This window comes from Carcharhinus amblyrhynchos, chromosome 16 (genome assembly GCF_965287045.1).
Source record: "Carcharhinus amblyrhynchos chromosome 16, sCarAmb.v2.hapA, whole genome shotgun sequence".
Classification (NCBI taxonomy): Eukaryota; Metazoa; Chordata; class Chondrichthyes; order Carcharhiniformes; family Carcharhinidae; genus Carcharhinus; species Carcharhinus amblyrhynchos.
This window is the reverse complement of record NC_137339.1, coordinates 30958966-30970216: the sequence shown is the minus strand read 5'-3', so window position 1 is coordinate 30970216 and position 11251 is coordinate 30958966.

Below are 11251 nucleotides of genomic sequence, written 5' to 3'. Positions count from 1 at the left end.
GTGGGAAGGTCCATTGACTTAGGTGGGATTTTACAGTTTTGGGATGAGCGAGGCTGTAAAATCCTGCTTACTGTCACAAACCTGACTAATGTATTCTGCGAGGTGTCCCAACTTGCAAGCAGTGGTTTGTGGTGGTGAATGATTTTGTTTATGGGAATGGTGTGAGAGTCACCCAGTCATAGTATAACACTTACTAAAGATTATGTATTACAATAAGGAAAAGAAGCATATACACAAACTGAACTACAATGATCTAAGACAGTTATGCGTAAGAACTACTAAACATACCCACACAGTTTATGTAGAATTTATCCTTTCTGATCCAAAGTACATTTACAAGATCTGAACTCTTTCAGAACTTCCTTCTTCCCAAACAACATCCAATCTGGCATGGTGACACACTGGTTAGCACTGTTGCCTCACAGCACCAGGAACCTGGATTTGATTCCCAGGTTCCCTTGGGTCACTGTCTCTGCGGAGTCTGCATATTCCCCCCATGTTTGTGTGAGTTTTCTCTGAGTGTTCCGGTTTCCTCCTGCAGCCTAAAAGAAGTGCTGGTTAGGTGGTTTGGCCAAGCTAAATTCTTCCTCAGTGTACCCGAACAGATGCTGGCATGTGGTGATTACAGGATTTTCACAGTAACTTCTTTGCAGTGTTAATGTAAGTTTACTTTGACACTTATAAATAAACTTAAAAAAATTTAAATCCAATAGGCATGTAAATAAATGCCAGCTTATAATTATATGATTGAGTTATTTTGGGAAACGTCTCTTCTGGTTCAGCAAAGATTTTATTTTAAATAACTCCACAAAGGTTTCTGCACTCTTAGCTGGAACTGGTTTCCAGGCTTCTAGGTGGAATCTGCTTTGTTGCTGCCCTGATTGTTGGCAATCATTCAAATTTTTTAATCATTCTCTCTGTTTATTTGCTGTCTGTTCTCTCAACTTCTGGCTCTAAAAAGTAGCATATGTATGCCTCCCTTTGATGGTTCAATTATCCAATTAAGGATTTTCTTATTAGCATGAAGATGAATTCTTCTGGTCTGTCTAAAAGCTTCAAATTTATAGGTGTCCAGATCACCAACAACCTGTCATGGTCCCTCCACGCTGATGCTATAGTCAAGAAAGCCCACCAACACCTCTACTTTCTCAGACTAAGAAAATTTGGCACGTCCGCTACGACTCTCACCAACCTTTACAGATGTACCATGGAAAGCATTCTTTCTGGTTATGTCACAGCTTGGTATGGCTCCTGCTCTGGAGTAAAGAGACAGATAATGCAGCTGTTTCAAAGGGCTTGCAACCATTAACCTAGTCTTACGCCCTGGTAAATTTGGATCCTGCAGATTCTTGGAGCATGAACTACTTCTTCAGGCAAGATAAATAAGCATTGCAAAGAAGCTTTGGTAAATTCTAACTTACTTCATGCTGATAAGAAAATCCTTACGACTACAAGAAACTACAAAGGGTTGTGAATGAAGCCCAGTCCATCACACAATCCAACATCCCATCCACTGACACTGTACATACTCCCCACTCTCAGAAAAACAGGCAGCATAATCAAGGACCCCATGCACCCCGGACATACTCTCTTTCATCTTCCATCGAGAGAAATCTACAAAAGTCTGTGGACGCATACCAACTGATTAAAGAACAGATTCGTCCCTGTTGCCATCATACTTTGGAATGGACATACCTTGCATTAAGTTGATCTTTCTCTACACCCATGCTATGACTATAACACAACTTTCTGTGGTATGTTTTGTATAGCACACAAGAAACAATACTTTTCACTATACTAGTACATGTGACAATAAATCAAAACCTGCTGATCTAGTTACATGCTGGGGCCTCAGCTATTTACCATTTATATAGATGATCTGGAGGAGGGAACCGAGTGTATGGTGTCGAAATTTGCTGATGACACCAAGATTGGTGGAAAGGCAAATTGTGCGGAGGGTGTGGGGAGTCTGCAGAAGGATCTAGATAGGCTGGGCGAATGGGCCAGGAACTAGCAAATGGAATTTAATGTTGGCAAGTGCGAGGTGGTCCACTTTGGTAGGAATAATGGTATGAAGGATTATTACTTACGTGGAGAAAAACTGCAGCAGGCGGCGGTGCAGAGGGACCTCGGGGTCCTTGTGCATGAGTCGCAAAAACCCAGCTTGCAGGTGCAGCAGGTGGTCAGGAAGGCAAATGGGATGCTGGCCTTCATAGCGAGGGGGATTGAATATAAAAGTAGGGAGGTTTTGCTGCGGCTGTATAGGGCATTGGTGAGGCCGCAGCTGGAGTACTGTGTGCAGTTTTGGTCACCGTACTTATGCAAGGATATTTTTGCCTTGGAGGGAGTGCAGAGGAGGTTTACTAGGCTGATGCCGGAGTTGAGGGGGTTGAGCTATGAGGAGAGGCTGAATAAACTAGGCTTGTACTCGTTAGAGTTTAGAAGAATGAGGGGAGATCTCATTGAGACATATAAGATGATGAATGGGATGGATAGGATAGAGGTGGAGAGACTCTTCCCGCTTAGAAAGGACAGTCGGACTAGGGGGCACAGCCTCAAGATAAAGGGGGGGGGGGCAGTTTAGAATGGAGTTGAGGAAGAACTTCTTCACTCAAAGGGTGGTGAATCTCTGGAATTCTCTGCCTGTTGAAGTGGTGGAGGCTACCTCGCTAAATATTTTTAAGAAGAGGGTTGATGGGTTTTTGATAAGAGAGGGGATTAAGGGTTATGGGGAGAGGGCGGGAATGTGGAACTGAGCCACGACAGATCAGCCATGATCTTATTGAATGGCAGGGCAGGCTCGAAGGGCCAGATGGCCTACTCCTGCTCCTATTTCTTATGTTCTTATGTCCTGTGAAATGCCTTTAGAAATGCTGATGGCTTCCACCTATTAGTTTTGTTACATTCTTGGTATTGCTTATTATTTGGTACATTCATGACAAAACAATTGAGAAAACAGAAACAGAAAATGCTGGAAAATCTCAGCATTTCTGACAGCATCTGAGGGGAGAGAATAGAGCCAATGTTTCGTGTCTAGATGACCATTAGAAAGAGAGAAAACCAGTTTTTTTTGTACCCATTTCATCCGAAATCTGTATCCTTCTAATTGGGTACTGCATTGTAAAGTCTTATATCATTTTAAACTTTGAAATCATGACTCCTATACCCAAGTTAAAGTCATTAATTATATATAATATATACATACAAAGAACTATTTTCCACTTTTTGCTTTCTGTCTCAATTAGCCAATTTCATATCTATGCTGCAATTGCCCCTTTAACCCTATGTACATGAATTTTGCTAACATGACAACTACATGACATTTAGGATAGCCAGCACAATGCCAGTGAACAAAAAGAAAAATTATTAATGCTACACATTTTAATTAAAATCATAAAGTTCTTGATGTGCACAGCAGCTGCAACAGGATACATCTTGAATCGAAAAAATACTGGAAACTCTTAGCAGGTCTGGCAGCACCTGTAAGGAAAGAAAAGAGCTGAAGTTTTGAGTCCAGATGACCCTTTATCAAAGCTTTTCCAGCATTTTCTCTTTTGGTTTCAGATTCCAACATCCTCAGTAATTTGCTTATGTGCATCTCGAACAGGATATTCTCCGGTAGAATTGCTAACCATTGTTTGATTTAAATTAATTAATCTTTTGAAAGCAACAGATTGAAATTACCATGGCTTCTTTGCAATGCTTACTTATCTTGCCTGAAGAAAGAGTTCATGCTCTAAGAATCTGCAGGACCCAAACTTCCAGGACGTAAGACTGTCTTAATGGCTGTAAGCCCCTTGCAACAGCTGCATTATCTGTCTCTTTCCTCCTTCTCCTCCCTTCACTGCCACTTTTCCAGATGATGAAATAGTGATAGACAAATACTGGAGGTGTAGTCCTTTAGTAATTATTACAAAATGTGTAGCTGAGAGAAGCTGCGGGCTAGAGGTTGGGTTGGAATGGAATGAGTGGCTGGGGAGGGAACATAGGTATAGTCTGAGCTGCGGAAGAGTTTTACTTAAGACAACTGAACCCGTAGATGCTGACCATAATTTGTGTTGTGCAACATTGCAGAAAAATCATTTTTTACCTAATAATTTATATAAAAATTAATCTGGTTTCTCAGGGCTGCCATGGCCAAAAGGAGACAAGAGTAGTTGTGGCCAGAGGTTTTCAGCACTGCAGTGGAGCAGGGAGCAGTAGGAATACTCCTCTTAACTCCACATTCCGGTAAGTATTTTTTAACAAATTTGGCTTTTTGGTGGCAGTCTTCAGCAATTTCTTGAAGCTCATAGGTTAAGCTGCGTGTAAAACACTTTAGTTTCCCGAACACACCTGGCCCAGGCACCAGCTGCATTTTGGACAGAACAATTTTTGCAAAGGAAGCATTAAACCAGCATTAGTCACTGTATTTCAAAGTGCAGGGAGTCTAATTACTTTTTCATTGCCCATAAATCAAGCACATTATCAGCCAATCTCTAAGTCAATTTTGCTGAAAGGAAGAACAAGAAACAATGTGAGATAATTAGTGCATTTTACAACTTTACAATGCCTCAAAGCACTATAGCCAATGATGCATTTTTGAAATGTAATCTGCTGTAATATGGGAAACATGGCAGCTGGCCAGAGTTACTGATCTTGAAGCAGGGCATAACAAAGGTACACCCAACCCTGCAATGGCCCCTCACTAAAATCTGGGGGCTTGAACCTCACGTAGTCATACTTTCAGTGTAATTTCTTTCAGTAAGCATTCAACACTGTTCCATTACTGTCCTTGATTGTGCCCTGTTCCATCGACAGGACAGACCCACTAGAGGCGGCAGTATAATCGTATACAATGGGGAGGGAGTATCTCAAGGAATTCTCAATTTTGACTCTGGTTGCCGTGAAGCATCATGGAAGAGGGTCAAAGATGGGCAAGGAGACCTGTTTATTACTCTCACTCTCCCTCAGCTCACAAATTAATACTTCTCCCTGTCCAACACCGTTGACATGAAGCACTGATGTTAGCAAGGGAACAGAATGTACCTTGGTTCAAATGCCAGCACTAAGAGTGGCTCAGTAGTACCACTGCTGGCCAAGTCCTGAAGGGCATTGCTGCCAGACTGAGCCTGTGCCAGCTGCATGAAAGAACCAACACAAGGGGAATAACCTACTTGGCAACCTGGGTTCAACTATGGGTATGGAATTGATGACAGTGCTTTCTCCAACTGTGAGGGCTGAGGAGAGCCAAAACTTGGGCCTCAGGCCACACTTCACTAAGTGTGGTGAAGTGCTGGACCTGGTCCTTTTCCACAGATTCATTTTGGAAAACGAACTTTGGGCTGTTTGCCTCACTGAGAACACCCTCAGGAGTTGTGGGGGGGGAAAGAGTGATCTCAGTGTGGCCCATTGTAACTATGAGACATGCTGTGGCATTGCAAAGAACACTTACTTCTGGTTCCATATTAATGTAATATAACATTTTGATTTGTACTTTTGGTGGTTGTGGCAGCTTGTTCACAGTATTCACACCCGAAAATCTAAGCGAAGCAGGGAGTAATGCCATTTCTCTTAGAAATACTAAAGCATACATTGCCGCCTCATTTAGCCTGCCTCTCAGGCCATGTAAAATCTATCCACAACTAATATAGCATTAAAACACAAGCTAACTTTTTACATTTACGCTATTCATAGTACACAGAAAACACTACCAATTTTACCATGTTCGTTTTTGGAATTGTTTCCAGATGCTTTGCTCCTTCTATTGACACAAAGTTGTTTACATCTAATAGATCCATTATTGATGCAATAATGGCTACATTTATATGACTCTTGTTACCATACACTTTTGGCAAAGTACATAAAACAGATAAGTGCATTCCTGTCTGCTTTTGGTCTGGAAAATGGGTGACACAATGAGCATATTTTAACCCTGAGTGCTCAAACAAGGGAAATGTTGAAATGTAACAAAGGGATCTTTGAAAAAACATTATCACTTATTAATCTGGTGCTCACTCTTACCTGCTCTGGTTTTTGTTATTTTTATTGACACTCAAAGTTATATGTAGCTTGCAAGTTTACAGTTTATATAGCAATGCCTGCATTTTTATTACACTTACTACAGCTGTTGTTCTTCTATTAAAGTGATAGGGTTGATCAATGTGTAACCAACTGATGACAGGCAGTTGTATTGTTAATACTTTACCATTGATATCAGAAGCATGCCGGCTTCCCTATAATCCAGGACATGATTTGTCTAGTTGTAAAGAAATTCTTTTTTTACTGTTCAAGGCAGCGGTGTTAGGTAATAGAACATTTCTCCAAATTATTCACTTATTGTCAACATGAACTAGGCTTAGGTCAGATAAAGTCTTAGCATGGCTAAATTAAGTTATTCTGCTATTCCCCAGTGTTTTAACCCTACCCTTATTGCACTAGTATGACATTTTATTTTCTCCTAGCACTTGTCTTTGTGGCTTCAAGACTGAATTAGTACTGAATTACTGGCAGTTTTATTGACTCATTTCCAATAAAAGACTGTTCGGGTTGGTTTCATTTAAATCCTTTCGGGGACCAGCAGAGCATTATATTAAACTGGGTTCAAACCTAATATGCAGAGATGGGAATTTTAATCCATTTACACAACTATGTTAGCTCTACAGTTAAAAATACTGACAGTAATGGCCACACGTACCAATTTACAATCTGCTTCTGTGCTGTAAGATCATAAAATATTAAAAATCTTTTAAATATATATAAGATAACATGTCATATTGATCTTTGTATAATTTACTGACAGTACATCTGATGCAGTTTCTGATTTCTGGCAGAACACTTGGTGTGCTAAAATTAGGAGCAAGTTGTATTGTTCATACGCTATGTTGAATTGGTTGAGTGTTGTCCATTGTCTTCAAGGGAGGACAAAGCCAGGGAGCTTTGCTGTTGGGTCATTGCTCAGATGGTGTTTTTCTTTTGCAGCTCATGGATAGTGAGTTGACCCCAGCTGCCTCTTCACCCCAAAAACAAACCCTCCCTGAACCTCCCTGCAAATTAATCATAGAATCATAGAATCTGTACAGTGCAGAAAGAGGCCATTTGGTCCACCAGGTCTGCACCAACCACATTCCCACCCAGGCCCTATCCCCATAATCCCACATATTTACCCTGCTAGTTCCCCTGACACTAAGGGGCAATTTGGCATGGTCAATCCACCTTGCCTGCATATCTTTGGAGCGTGGGAGGAAATCAGAGCACCCAGTGGAAACCTACACAGACATGGGGAGAAGGTACAAACTCCACACAGTCAGTGATCTGAGCCGGAATTGAACCCGGGTTTCTTGTGCTGTGAGGCAGCAGTGCTAACCACTGTGTCATCATGCTGCCTCCATTTCCAACCCCCAGATCTCTTCAGAGATAGTCAATGTGTTATCACCTTAAAAATCCCTACTATCAATCCTGCAACTCCAGGGATCTTTCCAAACAATTTTCTCCTGCTATAGTACTGGAATTATTCCGATCAAAATCATAAATGACACCTTTTGACAGTGATCATGGTGCGTTATCCCTCCTACACCTCTGTGCAGTCTTTGACATGGTTAGCCCCACCACCTTCCTCCAAAGCTACTTCCCTCCTATCCAGCTCAGTGGGAGTGAATGAGAGAGCTTGTTTGATCTGATAAAAGCCAATCAGCACACAATTAAGAAGGGTAATACATGTATAATCAATCTAGTTACATTTATCAGGGAGGTCATTAGCACGGTGGATAGTAGTCTATGCAAGTTGTTTATCTGGACTTTCAGATGATATTTGACAAATATTGGTGGTAACCTTGTGACATGATGGTAAATAGTTGGGACGTTGCAAAAGGAAATGCTCTCTGGCAACATAGGGCAAGTAATGTAACCCAGTGGTCTAAAATTGGGTGTCAGTTTTAATGGTGTCATGAAGAAACAGGGTTTTATATTCAGGTTTGCAGGAAACATTAAATTAGGAGACACAGTAAGTTGTGAAATTGCTGTGGAATTATTACAGAGACATTGATAGATTAACTGAGTGAACGTCAAAATTTTGCACAATGTAGAAAAATATTAGTTCACCCACCTTGGATTGAAGAAGGCCAATTGAAATACCCTGGGTATGTAATGGCACTTGGGCGGGAGGGCATGGTGACACAGTAGTTAGCACTGCTGCCTCACAGCACCAGGGATCTGGGTTCAATTCTGAGCTCAGATCACTGACTGTGTGGAATTTGTATGTTCTCCTTGTGGGTTTCCTCCAGGCACTCCGGTTTCCTCACACACTCCAAAAATGTGCAAGTTAGGTTGACTAGCTATGGCAAATTGCCCATTAGTGTCAGGAGGATTAGCGGAGGAAATACATGAGTTTACGGGGATAATGTCTGGGTGGGATTGTTGTCGGTTCAGGCTTGATGGGCCAAATGGCCTCCTTCTGCACTGTAGGAGTTCTATGATTCTATGACTTAAGGTGCCATCAAGACACTTCAGCCTTAATTAGGAAACTTTAGGATATTTGATTTTTGATTTAATTTTGACTTAATTTATTATTGTTACATGTATTAGTATCCAGTGAAAAGTATTGTTTTTTGCGCTATACGAACAAAGCATACCATACATAGAGAAGGAAAGGAGAGGGTGCAGAATGTGGTATTACAGTCATAGCTAGAGTGTAGAGAAAGATCAACTTATTATGAGGTCCACTCAAAAGTATGATCACAGCAGGGAAGAAGCTGTTCTTGAGTTAGTTGTACATGTCCTCAGGCTTTTGTATCTTTTTCCCAATGGAAGAAGATGGCAGAGATTGTCTGGGTTGCATGGGGTCTTTGCTTATGCTGGCTGCTTTGCCGAAGCAGCGGGAAGTGTGGACAGAGTCAATGGATGGGAGGCTGGTTTGTGTGATGGACTGGGCTTCATTCATGACACTTTGTAGTTTTTTGCGGTCTTGGGTAGAGCAGGAGCCATACCAAGCTATTATACAAGCAGCAAGAATGCTTTCTTTGATGCATCTTTAAAAGTTGATGTGAGACAGAGCAGCCATGCCAAATTTCCTTAGCCTTCTGAAAATGTAGGGGTGTTAGTGGGCTTTCTTAACTATAGTGTCAGTGTGGAGGGACCAGGACAGGTTGTTGGTGATCTGGACACTTGGAAACTTGAAGCTCTCGACCAAGGGAGAAGTTATTGTCGTCCCACCAGTTTCTCTATCTTTTTTCTGTACTCCGTCTCGGCATTGTTTGAGATCCGACCAACTATGGTGGTGTCGTCAGCAAACTTGAAAATCGAGTTGGAGGGAATTTGGCCACATAGTCATAGGTGTATGAGGAGTATAGTAAAGGGTTGAGGATACAGCCTTGTGGGGCACCAGTGTTGAGGATGATTGTGGAGGAGGTGTTGTTGCCTATCCTTACTGATTGTGGTCTGTGAGTAGGAAATTCAGGATTCAGTCGCAGAGGGAGATGCTGAGGCCCAGGAGTTTGGAGATGAGAAGAATGGTGTTGAAAGCTGAGCTGTAGTCAATAAATAGGAGTCTGATATGGGTGTATTTGTTGTCCCGGTGTTCCAAAGTTGAATGTGAGGTCAGGGCAATGACGTCTGCTGTAGACCTTTTGCAGTGGTAGGTGAACTGTAGGGATCTATGCAATCTGGGAGGTTGGGATTGGTTCGGGCCATGACTAACCTTTCAAAGCACTTCATATTGATGGATGTCAGAACCACCGGACGATAGTCATTAAGGCACGTTACCTGACTTTTCTTTGGCACCAGGATGATGGTCGCCTTCTGGAAGCAGAGGGATCAAGGTTTGGTGTAAAGAGAGGTTAAAGATGTCTGCTAATAGCCCCGCCAGCTGGTCCATGCAGGATTTGAGTGATCATCCAGTTATTCCATTGGAACCAGTAGCTTTTGTGAGTTGACTTTCGAGTAGGCTTCTCTGACATCTGTACTGGTGACCTCAGGTACAGGAGAGAAACTAGGTATAGATGTTTGCAGCATTAAGCTGTCTGGAGCAGCTTACACAGCTGCCCCAGTTTTTACATTCTTCCTACATGGCATCCAGACGTATTCTGTCCGAGCAAGGACTCTACCCTGAATGATGATCACTCACTCTTGATTCCCACTGGTCCTTCAAACCCAGTGTGCTGTCTTGAAGAGGCGAAGACCATAATCACTACATATCCTCAAATGGTGAGAGTCTCAGAAGTAAAAGGAATTCAGTGCCCATGTGTACAAATTGCTAAAAGCCAGTACACAGCTTTAAAAGATATTTTAAAAATCTAATAGAACATTGAATTTCATCTCAGGAAATATCAAAGCAAGAAAGTGATGGTTCAATTGTACAGAGCCTTTCACAGACCTTATTTGGACTACTGCTTTCAGCTTTGGGGACAGTATCTTTGGAAGCATAAATTGGAAGTAGTAGTACACTAATTCACCAGAATGTAACAAAGCTGTACATAATTACGTTACTAAGATATGGCTTCTAGTCTCTTGTGTTAGAAAGTTTTAAGGGTTAACCTAATTGAGATCATTAAAAGGAAAGAGGGACTTAAAAGACAAGGTATATTAAAAAATAATTTCCTTGGGTAGGGAAGTATAATTTTAAAATGATTGAAACAGGAAGCACTTTTTCGCACAGTGTAATTCAAGTCTGGAACTCTCTTCCCCCTAATAGAATCAATTGAAATTTTCAAAGCTCAGACTGATAGATTTTTGTTAGCTGAAGATTTCAAGCATGTAAAAATAAGTAAATAAAATGGAGATACAGAGGAGCCACGACCATGTTGAAGGGCCTTTACTGGAAACTACATGTACAGTTCACAGCCAAAAGTTGCACGGCTATTTAAAAGTTGGTGCTAAGTTAGTTGAAGCAGACTAGTGTGAATTTACACTGGTGGTTTTTGTTTAACGGTCCAGTTTTATACAGAAGACAGGTTGCATCTTTATTTTCTATACTGAGGAGTTTAAGCTGACATTCACTTGTCTATATCATGTAAATAAGATCATTTATTGGTTCAGATTTTGTCTCAACGTGATACAAACATCAATCCAGTTTGGTGTTAAAGAAAGAACTTATATTTATATAGCATCTTTCATGAACTCATGATATTCCAAAATATGTTATAGCCAATAGTATACCTGCGAACCAATTTGTGTGCACAGCAAAGTCCCACAAATAACAATGATATAATAAACTGATGATCAGAATGAGTGGTGTTGGTTGAGGAATAAGTAATGGCAAGAGTTGGGGAGAATTCCT